The 17,212-nt window shown below is 43.4% G+C and overlaps 1 long non-coding RNA gene across 2 annotated transcripts; it reads left to right on the forward strand.

The window, feature by feature from the left end:
• The first annotated feature begins 3,367 nt into the window (after positions 1–3,367).
• On the forward strand, positions 3,368–15,831 carry LOC137346989 (uncharacterized). 2 transcript variants are annotated; one of them, XR_010968837.1, is made up of 3 exons: positions 3,368–3,453; positions 9,724–9,879; positions 15,572–15,831. It is a non-coding gene; the product is annotated as an uncharacterized lncRNA (long non-coding RNA). The 2 variants fall into 2 exon arrangements; XR_010968838.1 differs by lacking the exon at positions 3,368–3,453 and adding an exon at positions 9,440–9,540.
• Positions 15,832–17,212: the final 1,381 nt, after the last annotated feature.

Here is a 17,212-nt window from a genome sequence, read left to right on the forward strand (position 1 = left end):
CCACTCAGCCCCTCGAGTCTACTTTGCCATTCAACAAGATCATTGCTACCTTTTATTATTTCTTATTGGTTCTCCTTAATTAACTCAATTCTCTCCAAGTGACTGTTGATATTTTCCCTGATTATGGTTTCTAAAACCTTACCCACCACTGTTGTTAAATTGACCGCCTTATAGTTGCTAAGGATGTCCTTACACCCTGGGCTGAATTTTACCAGCCCCTCAACGCCACAGGCTGTTATGTGAGGCAAGGGAGGTGATAGCAGGGGCTCTAACACAAATTTTCAGATCCTCTCTGGCCATGGGAGAGGTGCCAGAGGACTGGAGGACAGCGAAAGTGGTGCCATTATTCAAGAAGGGTAACAGGGATAGACCAAGTAATTACAGGCCAGTGAGTCTAATGTCAGTGGTAGGGAAATTATTGGAAAATATTCTGAGGGACAGGATTAATCTCCACTTGGAGAGGCAGGGAATAATCAGGGATAGTCAGCATGGCTTTGTCAGGGGGAGATCGTGTCTAACAAACTTGATTGAATTTTTCGAGGAGGTGACTAGATGTGTAGATGAGGGTAAGGCAGTTGATGTAGTCTACATGGACTTCAGTAAGGCTTTTGATAAGGTCCCACATGGGAGATTGATTAAGAAGGTAAGAACCCATGGGATCCAGGGCAATTTGGCAAATTGGATCCAAAATTGGCTTGGTGGCAGGAAACAGAGGGTAATGATCGAGGCTTGTTTTTGCGAGTGGAAGCCTGTGACCAGTGGTGTACCACAGGGATCGGTGCTGGGCCCCTTGCTGTTTGCAGTGTACATTTATGATTTAGACATGAATATAGGAGGTATGATAAGTAAGTTCGCAGATGACGTGAAAATTGGTGGTGTCATAAATAGTGAAGAGGAAAGCCTTAGATTACAGGACGATATAGATGGGCTGGTAAGATGGACGGAGCTGTGGCAAATGGAATTTAATCCTGAGAAGTGTGAGGTGATGCATTTTGGGTGGACTAACAAGGCAAGGGAATATACAATGGATGATAGGACCCTAGGAAGTACAGAAGGTCAGAGGGACCTTGGTGTACTTGTCCATAGATCACTGAAGGCAGCAGCACAGGTAGATAAGGTGGTTAGGAAGGCATATGGGATATTTGCCTTTATTAGCCGAGGCATAGAATATAAGAGCAGGGAGGTTATGATGGAGCTGTAGAAAACGCTAGTTAGGCCACAGCTGGAGTACTGTGTACAGTTCTGGGCACCACACTATAGGAAGGATGTGATTGCACTGGAGAGGGTGCAGAGACGATTCATCAGGATGTTGCCTGGGCTGGAGAATTTCAGCTATGAAGAGAGACTGAAAAGGCTAGGGTTGTTTTCCTTAGAACAGAGAAGGATGAGGGGGAACATGATTGAGGCATACAAAATTATGAGGCGCATTGATAGGTTAGTTGGAAGAGACTTTTTCCCTTAGCGGAGGGGTCAATAACCAGGGGGCATAGATTTAAGGTAAGGGGCAGGAGGTTTAGAGGGGATTTGAGGAAAAACTTTTTCACCCAGAGGGTGATTGGAATCTGGAACGCACTGCCTGAAGAGGTGGTAGAGGCAGGAACCATCACAACATTTAAGAAGCATTTAGATGAGCACTTGAAATGCCAAAGCATACAAGGCTACGGGCCAAGTGCTGGAAAATGGGACTAGAATAGTTAGGTGCTTGATGGCCAGCACAGACATGATGGGCCAAAGGGCCTGTTTCTGTGCTGTATAACTCTATGACTCTTATGACTCTAAGTTAGTTTCAGCTGATACTTGTTACATTCAGTACCCTGAGGTCAAATGACATAATTGGAACTAATCCTGCCCACCAATGAGGAAATAGAGAGAAAGCTAGATAGCCTTGAATGTCCTTCCTCCCCCATCTCTCCCAGAGCTGGATCAACAGCCCAGCATGGCAATCAGACTGGACTGAAAACAGAAAATAGCCAACATTCCAAAATAGCAGCCTCCATCTATACTTCCCCGAAACATTAATGCTTACTGATTAGAATTAAATAAAAGGGTAATGCCCTTAGGAATAAAAAGACTAGAGTCGAAGGTTGATAATGCAGAGATATTGAGCATATGTATCTCACCAGCTCTTTTCCTCTACTTTAATGGAAACAGCTAACCCAGCGGAACGATAACTGATCAGAAAGGCCCCAGCTTCGTTTGTACCAAGCTCACTGATTTCCAGCCCTCCTGCTTCAGGTGTCACAAGGTATCAGAGATTTAAAGGATCCCAAACAATGTCAAGAGGAACAACGCCAGGGATTCTTCAGCTGCCTCGACACTAAGCATTGAAATTCCCTCCCTAAACTTCTCTACTTCTCTCTCTCGCTCTCTCTCTCTCCCCTAGCATGATGCTTAAAACTGCCATCCTTCACCTGTCCTAATATCTCCTTCTGTGGCTCAATGTCAAATTTTGTTTGATAACGCTCCTGTGAAGCACCTTTGGTGATTCTGTTATGTTAAAGGCACTATATAAATTCAAGTTGTTATTGTTATTGATCCATTCAAGCTTTCTTTTTGTTCATGGGATGTGAGTGACACTGGCAGACCAGCATTTATTGCTAGTCCCTAATCGCCCCTGAGGGAGTGGTGGTGAGCCGCCTTCTTGAACCCCTGAAGTCCATGTGGTGTGGGTTCACCCACATTGCTGCTCGGGAAGGTGTTCAAGGATTTTACCCCAGCGATAGTGAAGGAAGCGTGATGTATTTCCAAGTCAGGATGGTGTGTGGCTTGGAAGGTAACTTGGAGGTGGTGGTGTTCCCATGCATCTGCTGCCCTTGTTCTACTAGGTGGTCAAGGTCGCAGGTTTGGACGGTGCTGCTGAAGGAAGCTTAGCGAGTTGCTGCAGTGCATCTTGTAGATGGTATACAGTGCTGCCACTGTGTGCTGGTGGTAGAGGGAGTGAAAGTTTATGGTGGTGGACAGGGTGCCAATCAAGCAGTGTCAAGCTTCTTGACTGTTTTTGGAACTGCAATCATCCAGGCAGGTGGAGAGTATTCCATCAAACTCCTGACTTGTGACTTGTAGATCGTGGACAGGCTTTGGGGAGTCAGGAGGTGAGTTACTCACCACAGAATTCCCAGCCTCTGACCTGCTCTTCTAGCCACAGTATTTATATGGCTGGTCCAGTTAAGTTTCTGGTCAATGGTAACCGGCAGGATGTTGATAGTGGGGGATTCAGCGTTGATAATGCCATTGATCGTCAAGGGAAGATGGATAAATTCTCTGATGTTGGAGATGGTTATTGCCTGGCACTTGTGTGGCACAAATGTTACTTGCCACTTTGCTATGGCACCATCATGATTTTTAATCTTGTTGCCTGCAGATTTATGGAAAAGTTCACTACTTGACCAAATAATGGATCGAGACAAGAGCTAGATCAACAAGGAATCATAGAATCTTACAGCACCAAAGGAGGTAATTCGACCCATTGTGCCTAGGCCGGCTCTTTGAAAGAGCTATCCAGTTAGTCTAACCTTCTATCTTTTAATATATAACAATAATTTGCATTTATATAGCGCCTTTAATATAGTAAAATATCCCACCGTGCTTCAGAGGAGCACTATCAGATAACATTTGGAGATATTAGGACAGATGATTAAAAGCTTGATCAAAGAGGTAACTTTTAAGGAGCGCCTTAAAGGAGGAGCGAGAGGTTGGGGGAGGGAATTCCAGAGCTCAGGGCCTGGACAGCTGAAGCATTTAGATTAAGATCCTTAGATTAGGTAAGAAAAATTTGCAGATGTTGTAGTTAAGTATTGTTTGGGAAAAAATGTTTGTAGTTGATGCCCAGTGTATTCACAATCAGGATTTACTGTAAGTATTAGTAGCACACGTGTGGCCTGGACTTGAGCCAATAGTTGCACCTGTGGAACCCTAACTGAGACTGGCCAGGATGTGGGGCTGGAGAATACACAGTACGTCTTATCAGAGAGAGAGTCTGACAAAAACAGAACTAAAACTGACACCTGGGCAATAATCCATAGCCATAACACAAGGGATTGTCTGTTTCAAGCCAGTTCTTTCCCCTTAGTGTTTACCATATTAATTTCAACCAATAAAAATATATTAAAATGTTTGTAGATTCTTCAGAATAAGTCAGCCCTGCAGTAGTTTGAACAATTCTTTGTCAGCTAGAATCCTTAGGGTGTGTTCATGATTTTGGGTGTGGTATTTCAAGTTAAAGCATAGTTTTACTTGGGCCTCTTTAGATCAAGTATCGCAGTGGTCAAGAGAGCTTTGGGGTCTCTAGCAATTGGGGCTGAGAGGGTTAAATTATGGGGGCAGGTTGCATAAACTTAGTTTGTATTCCCTGGAGTTTAGAAGACTGAGGGGGGATCTGATCAAGGTGTCAAAATTGTTACAAAGATTAGATACAGAGAAGCTATTTCTTCTGGTGGGGAATCTAGAACAACAGGGCATAATCTTAAAATTAGAGCTAGGCCATTTTAGAGGGAAATTAGGAAGCACTTTTTCACACAGAAGGTAATAGACATCTGAAAATTGCTCTCCCATAAGGCTGTGGATACTGGGGGAGAAATTGAAATTTTCAAGACTGAAACCAGGGGCTGGATTTTAAAAGCAGCTCATGGTTGGGATCAGAGGTGGGTGGGCCCACAATTTCATGCTGCTAGCTGTCGTACAGGTTCCATGTCACAATCCAACCCTGAGTCAGGTCGGGGTCAGAACAGCTACTAGCCCACAAGCGGCGGGTAGTCAATTGAGAGCAATTAGGGCTAATTATGGGGACTATTAAGACCCCGTTCCTGCGTCAATTGGGATTTCCAGTCGGCAATACGGGCAAGAGGCATCAGCCTGGACCACAGCCAGGCAACCATGGCGGGCTCACATCAAGAAAGGGGGCACGCTTCATCCCGTTAGGTACCCCACTCCCATTCGCACCTGTCAAGGCTGCTGGGAGGGATTGCCCCTCCAGGCAGCTGTGGCCATTTAAAATTATTTTTAAACACTGACCTCTTCTTCAGAGGTTCTCTCTCTCGCTTTCCATCATGAATCGGCAGCTCCCACATTGGTCGTGGGGCCTCCGGTGTGTCAGTGCTTGAGGGCCTCCCATTGGCCGTCCAGCCTCGAGAGATGGCCAGCAATCCTTAATTGGATGGTGAGCCAGCTTCCTGCCGTTAATTGGTCTGTCCCTTTAACAATCTAATTGGGCGTGTCTTGAACATGCCGTGTGGGGTCGGGACTCAGAACTGGTCCCAACTTCCACTTCCTGATTGCGGACTGAAAGTAGTCTTTTGTGAGGTAAGGTAAAATGGAGTTGATGTGCAGATGAGTCATGATCTGACGGAATGACAGAACAGGCTTAAGGGGCTGAATGGCCTCCTCCTGTTCCTATGTTCCACTAGGAAAATTTTCTTTATCCATTCTTGGGATGTGTCACCTGCAACGCCAGCATTTATTGCCTGCACCTGAATGGTTTGCTAGGCCATTTCAGAGGGCACATAAGAGTCAACAACATTTCTTGGGTCTGGAGCTTTGAGAGCTCGCCCACAATCATAAGAACATAGAAAATAGGAGCAGGAGTAGGTCATGCTTCCCACATTTAAGTTCAAATCATTAATATATACCACAAACAGGAAGGGACCCAACACTGAGCCCTGTGTAACGCCACTGGAAACCGCTTTCCATTCACAAAAACATCCGTCAACTACTACCTTTTGTCACTGAGCCAATTTTGGATCCAACCTGCCACATTCCCCTGTATCCCATGGGCTTTCATTTTTCTAACCAGTCTGCCATGCGGAACCTTGTCAAATGCCTTACTAAAATCCATCTAGACTACATCCACTGTACTACCCTCAACAATCCTCCTTGTTACTTCCTCAAAAAACTCAATCAACTTAATGAGACATGGCCTTCCCTTAACAAATCCATGCTGACTATCCCTGACTAATCTGTGCCTTTCTAAGTGGCAGTTTATCCTGTCTCTCAGAATTGATTCTAATAATTTACTCACCACCGAGGTCAGACTGACTGGCCTATAATTATTTGGCCTATCCCTCGCACCTTTTTAAACAATGGTATAACGTTCGCAAACCTCCAATCCTCTGGCACCTCGCCCATATCCAGCGAGGATTTGCAGATGATCCTCAGCGCATCTACTATTTCCTTCCTGGCTTCCTTTACAACCTGGGATGCAATCCATTCGGCCCTGGCGATTTATCCATTTTCAAAGATGTCAGACCTTCAAGTACTTCCTCTTTCGTTGTGCTTATCGTATCTAATATTTCACACTCCTCCTCTTTTACTACAATGTCTGCATCATCCCTCTCCTTTGTGAAGACAGAGACCAAAAACTCATTAAGAACCCTGCACACATCTTCTGCATCCATGCATAAGTTCTATTGTACATCTCTGATAGGCCTTACCTTTCCTTAGTTATCCTCTTGCTGTTAATGTACTGGGAAGACACCTTTGGGTTTTCCTTGATTTTACCTGTCAATAATTTTTCATTTCCTCTCTTTGATTTTCTTAATTCCTTTTTTACTTCACTCCTGCACTTTCTATACTCCTCCAGGCTTCCTAAAGTATTACGTTTTTTGTGACTGTCATAAGCTTTCTTTTTCTGCTTTAACTTACTCTGCATCCTTCTAGATAACCAGGGGGCTCTAGATTTGGCCGTACCACCCTTTATCTTTGTGGGGACATGCCTACACTGTGCCACTGATTTTTCTTCAAGTAGCTGTATCCAATCCACTTTCACCAGATCACCTCTCAGTTTCGTAAAAGTTACCTTCCCCCAATTTAGAAATTTTTCTCCTGTTTTATCTTTGTCCTTTTCCATAATTATGCTAAAACTAACTGTATCATGGTCACTATCTCCAAAATGGTTACCCACTGTTAATTCATCTACTTGCCCAGGTTCATTACCGAAGACTAAATCTAGAATTGTGCCCCCTCTCGTTGGGCTTGTTACAGGCTGGCTAAAAAGTTCTCTTGAATGCAGTTCAAGAAATTTGTGCCCTCTGTGCCCTTCACACTGTTTGTATCCCAGTTGATATTAGGGTAGTTGAAATCCCCAACTATTATTGCTCTATAGTTTTGCACTCAGAAATTTGCCTACATATTTGTTCATCTATCTCCCTCTCACTATTTGCGGTTTTATAGTACACTCCTAGTAGTGTGATTGCCCTTTATTTATTTCTGAGCTCAACCCAAATGGCCTCATTTGATGTTTCATTTAGCATATCATCTCTCCTCACAGCTATTATTGATTCCTTAACCAATAATGCTAAACCCCCTCCTTTTTTATCCCCCTCTCTATCCCGCCTGAAAATTCTATATCCAGGGATGTTGAGCTGCCATTCTTGCCCCTCTTTAAGCCAAGTTTCCGTTAAAGCAATGATATCGTGTTGCCACATCCATCTGCGCCCTCAGCTCATCAGTTTTATTTGCTATACTCCTTGCATTTAAATAAATACCTATTAACACAGCCAAATTCCTGTGCTGCACACTTTTTAACCTTTGCTTTTTCTGTCTTTCAGAGTCACTTGCGAATTTTCTGCCTCCCATTCCATGCCCTGAGATTGTCCTGTCTGAAACTGCGCTCAGGTTCCCATCCACCTGCCAAAATAGTTTAAACCAACTCCAACAGCACTAGCAAACCTTCCTGCGAGGTTATTCGTCCCAGTCCTGAACAGGTGTAGACTGTCTGGCTTGTACAGATCCCACCTTCCCCAGAACCGGTCCCAATGCCCCAGAAATCTGAAGCCTTCCTTCCTGCACCATCTCTCCAGCCATGCATTCATCTGGTGTATTCTGCTATTTCTATACTCACTCGCATGTGGCCTTGGGAGTAATCTGGAGATTACTATCTTTGAGGTCCTACTTGCTAATCTCATTCCTAACTCCCTAAACTCAGCCTGCAGGACCTCATCCCTCTTTCTTCCTATATCTTTGGTACCAATGTGGACCACGACCTCTGGCTGTGCACCCTCACCCTCCAGAATGCTCTGTAGCCACTCGGTATTATCCATGACCTTTGCACCAGGGAGGCAGGATACCATCCTGGAATCACGTCTGCAACCACAGAAACAACTATCTGTTCCCCTAACTATAGAATCCCCTACCACTATTGCTTTCTTGTCTTTTCTCCTCCCTCCCTGCACAGCTGAGTCACCCATGGTGCTCTGGTCATGACTCTCGCTGCACTCTCCAGAGGAACTCTCTCTGCCATCGGTACTCAAAACTGAATACCAGTTAGAAAGTGGGATGCCCTTTGGGGTCTCCTGCACTACCTGCCTTGACCTTCTTGTCTGTCTGGCAGCCACCCAGTCCCTCTCTGCCTGTGCTCTCTTAAGCTCCGGGGTGACTACCTCCTGACACATGCTATCCACATAGTCCTCTGCCTCACGGATGCACACAACAGTGACTCTAGCCGCCGCTCGAGTTCCAGAACCCGGAGCTCAAGCTTCTGCAGCTGGTGACATTTCCTGCACATGTGTTTGTCAAGAACACATGGTGCGTCTTCCCACATACCACAGGAGGCACATTCCAGTTGGCCGAGCTGCCCTACCATTACTTAGCTTTGCAAACTAATTATTGCTGGTGTAATAAGTAGAATAACTTACCAGTTACTTGCCAATTAGCTTCTGCCCCTGTACTGTGGAGGCTGAAAAGACAGAAAAGAAAAGAAAGAGACCAAAGAGCACCTCCTTCCTCTTGTCAGTGAAGTCCCTCACATATCAACTCACAGCTTCACACTCTATCCAAACAGCACTTTCTAGTTAGTAATTATTAATAAATTACACTAACTAAAACCTTAGTAATACTAGTCTCGCAGAACAATTCTCCTTTAAATGTGACCTGGTTGTTGTATTTCCTTGTATGACAATTAGGTTGTATAACATCTAGAGGATCTAGTTACAGGAAGCAAAAAGTGGCAAGGTGTTTAGACTAGGAAACAAGTGAACCTTTCACACACTGCAGAGCCTGAACGCTGGAGATTCTGATTTTTTTGTTGTTTTTCAGAAGCGGAAATATAGTCACCTCACAGGTGACCCAGCTTAAACAGAGGTGGCAAAAATTGTGAAAAGCAGGATTGAGAGTGACTGTAACACTGGCACTACTTTATCAGGAGGTATGGAAGGGAGGGAGGGAGGAAGGAAGGAAGGATGGGGTGGAGGTAGAAGGGGAAGGGGGGAGGAAGGATGAGAAAGAGGGAAGAATGGAGGATGGAAGGCAGAAAGGAAGGATGGGTGAACAATGGAGGGAGGAAGGGAGCGTGGGAACGACAGAGGAAGGATGAGAGAAAAGAAGGAAGGGACGATGCGAGAAAGAGAGGGGTGGAAAAAGGGAGGGAGAAATGGAGGGAAAGAGAATGGAAGAATGAGTGAGAGAGAGGGAATAGAGGAAGAAAGGAATGGAAGAAGGAATGGAGACGTTGGAAGCGTGGAGCGAAGATGGAAAATGTTAGGGAACAATGACTTTGCAATAGCTGAATTCCTCATGCAAGTTCCCGACATGCATAACTCTGCATTAAAAGTACTAAGTTAAAACTTACTCTTAATATTTTTATTTTTGCATGAATATGTGTTTAATTTCTTCTTCTTCTTCTTCTTTGGCCTCCTTGTCTCGAGAGACAATGGGTTGGTTTAAAATTCCAGTGTTAAATTTAGCCCTGTTGTTTGGGTCCCTTTATGACTGTAATGTTCGTGTTTGTTTCAGTGTCAGGGAGACTGAAGGTCACCTGAACCAGCTGGATGTGGGAGGTATTAACAAGTCCCTTGAGTTTACGACGCCAAATGAAAAGAGAAGATTCAATGCATTGAAATTAAAGGAGGACGATCAACGCCCTACCACTGACGAGCAGAATGTTTGATGGTAAATCATTGAACACGGAACCAATCCAAGATTCAGTGGAAACTTAAGACCTTGTTTATCTCTGGGGGACTGATCAGGAAGATATAGCCTGTAGTCTGTTTATACTATCTAAGTGCTGTTATTTTCAAGATTATCACCCAGTGATGCTGATGGATTCTTTTTTATTCATTCATGGGATAACGGCATTGCTGGCAAGGCCAGCATTTATTTCCCCTCATTGCCCATCCCTAATTGATTTTGAGATGGTGGTGGTGAGCCGCCTTCTTGATTCGCTGAAGTCCATATGGTGTAGATACACCCACAGTGTTGTTAGGGAGGGAGTTTCAGGATTTTGACCCAGTGACATTGATGGAATAGCGATATATTTCCAAGTCAGGATGGGTGCGTGACTTGGAGGGGAACTTGCAGTGGTGGTGTTCCCATGAATCTGCTGCCCTTGTCCTTCTAGGTGATGGAGGTCACGGGTTTGGAAGGTGCTGTCGAAGAAGCCTTGGTAAGTTGCTGCAGTGCATCTTGTAGTTGATACACCCTGCTGCCACTGTGCACCGCTGGTATAGAGAGTGAATGTTTAAAGTTGAGGATGGAGTGCCGATCAAGTGGGTTGCTTTGCCCTAGGTGGTGTAAAGCTTCTTGAGTGTTGTTGAAGCTGCACTCATCCAGGCAAATGAGCAATATGCATCCGAGTCAAGATGGTATGTGTGACTTGGAGGGGAAATTTCTTTTGTGTTTGTTCAAAGGATGTGGGCGTTGCTGGCTGGGCCAGCATTTATTGCCCATCCCTAAGTGTCCTTGAGCAACTGAGTGGTTTTCTAGGCCATTTCAGAAGGCATTTAAGAGTTAATCACATTGCTGTGGGTCTGGTGTCACATGTAGGCCGGACCAGCTAAGGACGGCAGATTTCCTTCCCTAAATGACATTAGTGAACCAGATGGGTTTTTACAACAATTGACAATGGTTTCATGGTTGCCATTAGACTAGCTTTTCATTCCAGATTTATTAATTGAATTCAAATTTCACAATTTGCCATGGTGGGGTTCGAAACCATGTCCCCAGAGCAGTAGCCTGGGCCTTTGGATTACTACTCCAGTGATGTTACCACTACCCCACCAACTTCTCCTGCTGTAGTGCAACTTGTAGATGGTACACACTGCTGGCAAAGTGCACTGGTGGTGGAGGGAGTAAACGTTTAAGGTGGGCTATCAATTGAGCAGACTGCTTTGCACTGAACGATGTTGAGTTTCTTGAGTGTTGTTGCAACTAGACATCCCTGAAACCCTTCCCATTCATTCCATCCCTTAGAATTCAAGGATCAAACCCATTCCCATTTACTCCAGTTGTGTGGTATTCCTGATCAAAATAAATCTGTCCCATAATAATTTGTGTTTTTCCCCATCTACAAATCTCAGCACACGCCAGGGGCCTTATCAGTTTTTCATAAAATAATTGTTTCTGTTCAGCATGTTCTGTTTTGCTTAGATGGAACTGCAAAACCACCGATTAAATGAGCAGAATTTACAAACAGATAACTTTTATCCAGAGTCAACCTTAGCTTTTTTGGTAAATCTGATCTGTATTTATCAAGGCTGCACTGTTAATAGATGGAGGCTGTGGACTATGGCAAACTGTGAGACTTCATCATCAGCTCATTGTCCACACTATGGCCTGGTGCATAACACTAACAACAACAACTTGAATTTATAGTGTTATGAGAGGCTTCTTTTTTATGTTTTTGGGGACTCGTGTTTGGGTTGTAGAAATGGATTCATTTGGAAGCTTGAAGAAATGCTGGACTTTGTTTTTTTCACTGGGGTCGTTGAAAGGATACTTGACTGAAAACACTTACTGGAAGAACCATGGAGTAACCTCTATTGGAGATAACCTGCCTTAAGATAAATAAACAACAGGACCCTTGAACTAAGGGGAGATGTTTATAGAGAAGCCACATGTCAAGGTTTATGGCGGTCAGGAGGTTGACTTTCTGTTTTGGGGTTTGGATTGTTTTCAGTTCAGTTGAGGTGTGAACTGTTTTGAAGACAGTTGGTGTTTTGCCTGGCAAGGAAAAGACACCCCCAGCTCATTTTTCCCACACCTGTCTAAGAGACCTTGAGAGATCCAGTGTGTCAGCTTCTCTTTCCTCCTGTCTTTGGAAAAAAACCCTGCGAAACCAGAGTGTGATAGCAGAAGCCCCTGATGCCATACTTCTACTGGAAAGGCTACTAGACTATTTCTCAACATCTCCAGATCGAACTGCTTCTAAGAAGAACCCAGTGACCCGTCACCCTATACCTTGGCACCAGACCAAAAGGGACAACTGGCATCCTTCCATATCTGCTCTTTTTTCTTCAAGAATTAGCAAGTATTGGCCAAATTACTCTTCTTTTGTCTTTTTCCTGTAACAGACCTCTGCAGAGAGAATTTCTTTATTTTTTTCAGTGTGTGTAAGCTTATGTGTGGGGGATTTTTAAAAGGGAACTTTCATATTTCAATCTGTGTGCTCATGCTTTGCTTTGTTACTGAATAAGTCTTGTTTTGTAGTAGAACATAGGATTGACCGCATCGGTAACTGGGTAAACATTTAAATATATGTTGTGACCTGTGGAAAAGTGGAACTAGAAAGGACAGTGCACTCCTCCCACCTCAGTCGTAACAACAGTGCTGTTAATGTACTAAAAGGTCCCAAGGTTTTTCACAGGAATGTTAGAAGTACCACATAAGAAGATTTTAGAATAGGAGCAAATGCTTGGTCAAAGACATAGGTCTTAAGGTGTGTCTTAAAGGAGGAGAGTGAGTTCGGGAAGAAAAGAGCTTTAGGGAGAGAATTCCAAAGCTTAGGGCCTAGGCAGCTGAGGGCACTGCCACCAATGGTTGAGGGGGTCAAAATCGGGGATGCACAAGTGGCCAGAAATAGCGCAGTGTAGAGATCTCGAAGGGTTGTAAGGTGAGAGATTACAGTGAAAGGGAGGGGTGAGGCCATGTAGGGATTTGAAAATGAGGATGAGAATTTTTTAAAATGAGGCATTGCTGGACCAGGCGCCAATGCAGTCGGTGAGCACAGGGAATAGGACTTGATGCAAGTTAGGATACGGGCAGCAGAGTTTCGAACGAGCTCCAGTTTATGGAGGGTGGGAGGCCACCCAGGAGGGCATTGGAACAGTTGAGTCTAGTGGTAGCAAAGACATGGATTAGAATTTCAGCAGCAGATAAACTGAGGCAAGGGGCAGAGGCAGGCAATTTTATGTTAACAGCCAATGTGCTGGATTTTCACCTTTTGTGCTGTAATTAATGGGGCTGGCAAACAATGGGCTTTCATTTTTCAGACTCAGAAGCCATTGACTGGTGTGTCAGCTGCCATGTGTGAGGTGTTATAGGGTTGTCAACCCTCGGAGGTTGTCTTGGGGTCTCCAGGAATTAAAGATTAATCTCCACTGCTGTGAGCAAATCAGGGAGAAAAATCATGGGAGCACTAAACAAAAAATTGCTTTTTTTTCTCCTTTAAACTATTTTGTTCACTGGTTATAAAAATATTGGGTATGGGAAAGAAGATGCCAAGGAGATGACATTCTCATGAACAGACAGACAGGGACCTCATTTTATCATCCTGCTCAAAAGACAGCACATTGAATGAGGCAGCACACCCTCAGCACTGCTCTGGAGTGTCAGCCTAGATTCCCAATGAGATGCAGTCCACAACCATTGGGCTTAAAGAATAGAGTTTCAGCAAATGCCCCAAGCTGACATTCAATATTCCATCTTACATTGCAGAAAAGTTGCATTCTGAGCGTGTTGTCCTAAATTCATTCTGGGGATGTGATTGGCACTGGCATTTATTGCACATCCCAAGTTGCCCTTGTGAAACATAGAAAAATAGACAATAGGAGGAGGAGTAGGCCATTTGACCCCTCGGGCCTGCTCCGCCATTCAAAAAAGATCATGGCTGATCGTGTAATTCAGTACCCTGTTCCCGCTTTCTCCCCACATCCCTTGATCCCTTTGGCATTGAGAAATATATCTATCAGTGGTGAACAACTGCAGGTCCCTTTGTAGTGGCTTGGTATGACTGGGTGGCATGCTCAACCACTTCATTTAAGAGTCAACTATGTTGGTGTAGGACTGGAGTCACATATAGGCCCAGAACAGGTGAGGATGGCAGGTTTCCTTCCATAAGAGACATTTGTGAACTAGCTGGGTTTTTACAGCAATCCAATAGTTTCACAGTCACTTTTATTAATACCCCATTTTTACTTCCAGATACTTTTTTTTAGAATTACAGTTCTCAAATTTCCATGGTGAGAATCCATTTGCTTATTAAGGTGGGCCCCCGGGTTACTAGTGCAGTAACAATCCTAGAATCATTTGAATGTTAGGGCACAAAAGGAGGCCATTTGGCCCATCATACCTGTGTTGGCTCTTTGTCCAATTCATTCCCACAACCCAGCCTTTTCCCCATATTCCTGCAAATCATCCTCTTCCAATGTCTTTTAAAAGTTCCTATGAAATCTAATTCCACCACCCATTCAGATAGTGTGTTCCAGATTGTAACAGCCCTCTGTGTGAAGACAGTTTTCTTCATTTCCTGTCTAGTTCTTTTGCCAATTATTTTCAATCTATGACCTCTAGTTGCCGACCAACTTGCCTGAAGAAACAGTCTCTCTACTTGCTCTATTAAGAGCCTTCATGATATTGAATACCTTTATTAGGGTTCCTCTTAACCTTCTCCACTCGATGAAAAACAATCCCAGCTTCTCCAATCTCTCCACATAACTGAATTCCCTCATCCCTTGTATCATCCTGGTATCTACACTCTGTGTGCCTATTCTAAATAAACCAGTAGGTAGATATTGGGTTGCCCCAAATAACAGCCCAAACTAAAGTGGCTCCTTTTCAGAGAGGCACACCTAATAAAGAACAAAAGCATAAAAAGAGGAAATTTATTTAGCTTAAATAATAAAGTTGCTGCTAGTATCCACTACATACACCAGTCCTTGTGGTGACCACCGGTCACGAAATACCTCTAGCATTTCATCTCACCTGCATTGACTGTACCAGCAATTCCTGGTTCACACAGATCTGATGGATTTTGTCAAAGTATATTCTGGAGACAGGGCTATCTTAACAGAGTGAAAGCCTTCTATGAACAACACAATCCATTGCTTGCCACCATTACCCCTATGTCTGTTTTTATTGGCACAAAACGATGTCTTGTGTATACAACTGACTCACGGCTTAAAATGTCAATGTTGGGACTTACTCAATCTTGACTGTTCTGTAATACAGTGACAGGTTAACACATCAGCAATAGGTGTTACATTTTCTCAAACCAAGCATTAAAAAATCTTAATTGTTGAACTTGGCAGCTCACTGTTGTCATTTGGAGTGTGTTTTTAGATAGAATTACATAGAATCTACAGTACAGGAACAGACCATTCAGCCCAACTGGTCTATGCTGGCGTTCATGCTTCCAATAAGCCTCCTCACACCCCTCTTAATCACACTCTATACACCATATACTTCTATTCCTTTCTCCCTTATATGTTTATCCATCTTCCCCTTAAATGCATCTTTGCTATTCACCCTCAACTACTCTATGTGGTAGTGAGTTCCATATCTGAATAAAGAAGTTTCCCTTGAATTCCCTATTGGATTATTAGTGACTATCTTATGTTTATGTCCTCTCGTTTGGTCTCCCCCACAGGTGAAAATATCTTCTCTATGGCTACCGTATCGAACCCTTATACAGTGAGAAGATTGGAAAGATAGAAAAGGGAAGAGAGGCAAACAGAAGCCTACTGAAGAAAGTCAAGCCTTACTAAATTTTGTTTCTAGTTTATTTGTGTACACCAATAGTACCATTTTTGTTAAGCCAAGTTAACATTTTTCATTGCTATCTTGCCTCAGTAGAGGCACTAAATAGCCCTGTGCCCTAAAAAATGTGTCTTTTGAGAACATTCTTTTAATAGGTTATCAAAACAAATCTCAAGGACTAAATTAAGCAAAAGTCCTCAAAATATTGGTTATCATGAAGTTAGAAAAGTGGAATTTGTTTAGTCTGCAATGGTAATGTTAATCCTTGAGTCTGATCATTTGCAAGTACCCCTCCCAACCAGCCCAGCCCCCACTGTTACAGTACACTTAAATTTTGAATTTAGCTTTAAGTGTCAGAAGTGGGCATTATTAAAACATTATTACTTAGTTGAATTTAAGACTTGTAACTTCTGCACACTGATTGTTATGCAAGGGTTAATTATTAATTTCTCTAAGCTACCAGATATCTGAATAGCCAACCTCCCTGTTCTTTTGTTGAAGAAGTACAAGGATTTATCCGTAAAAACAAACTGGTGGCACTGACTCCAATCAGTATGCAATGTTTGGCCAAATTGATAGAATTTCATAGGATTTACAGCGCAGAAACATACCAATCAGCCCAACAGGTCCACGCTGGTATTTACATGCCAGATAAGCCTCTTCTCATTCTACTTCATTGAACTCTATCAGCATTCCTTTCTCCCTTGTGTGCTTATCTAGCTTCCCCTTAACTGTATCTATGCTAGTCATCTCAACTACTACATGTGGTAGCGAGTTCCACATTCAATCCACTCTGGGTAAAAAAAATTCTCCTGAATTACTTATTGGATTTATTAGTGACTATCTTATATTTAAGACCCTTAGTTTTAGTCCCCTCCAGAAGTAGAAACATCTTCTCTACATCTATCCTATTGGACCCCTTCCTGATTGTCAAGACCTCTATTAGGTCACCCTCAGGCTACTGTTTTCTGGATCATTATAGTTATTGTAAAGGCTTGAATATATGCTATTTAGGTACTCCAAAAGTCGAAGAATAAAAAAAGGTGAGTCGAGCAGGGGGTGCAATTTTAACACCCATCCCCACCCACCCCCAGTTTGGTGGAAACCAGCAGGCAGGTGGGGAGGTAAAATCAGCCAGGTTACTTAATTCCAGAAGACGTCCACCATTCCTGGCTAAAAGGGTTAAATTATGAGGACAGGTTATATAGACTCGGTTTGCATTCCCTTGAGTTTAGAAGACTGAGAGCTGTTTTAATTGAGGTGTTTAAGACAATTAAAGCAGTTTATAGGGTAGATCGAGAGTAACTATTTCCTTTGGTGGGGAAGTACAGTACAATATCTGTCTAATGTTCTCCTCATTTTCCTTTTTCTTTTTGTCTCTTTTCTCTCTCTCTTTTAATTCCCCCATCTTTCTTGCCCTCTCTTTACTTTGCTTTTTGTATATGATTTGGCGTTGTGTTAAATATGCGACCTCATACTTACTGGGTCAGACTCTTGTGTGCCTCAGTAAGAATTATTCAATCTGATTGGT

The sequence above is a fragment of the Heterodontus francisci genome, chromosome 31 (assembly GCF_036365525.1).
Source record: "Heterodontus francisci isolate sHetFra1 chromosome 31, sHetFra1.hap1, whole genome shotgun sequence".
Classification (NCBI taxonomy): Eukaryota; Metazoa; Chordata; class Chondrichthyes; order Heterodontiformes; family Heterodontidae; genus Heterodontus; species Heterodontus francisci.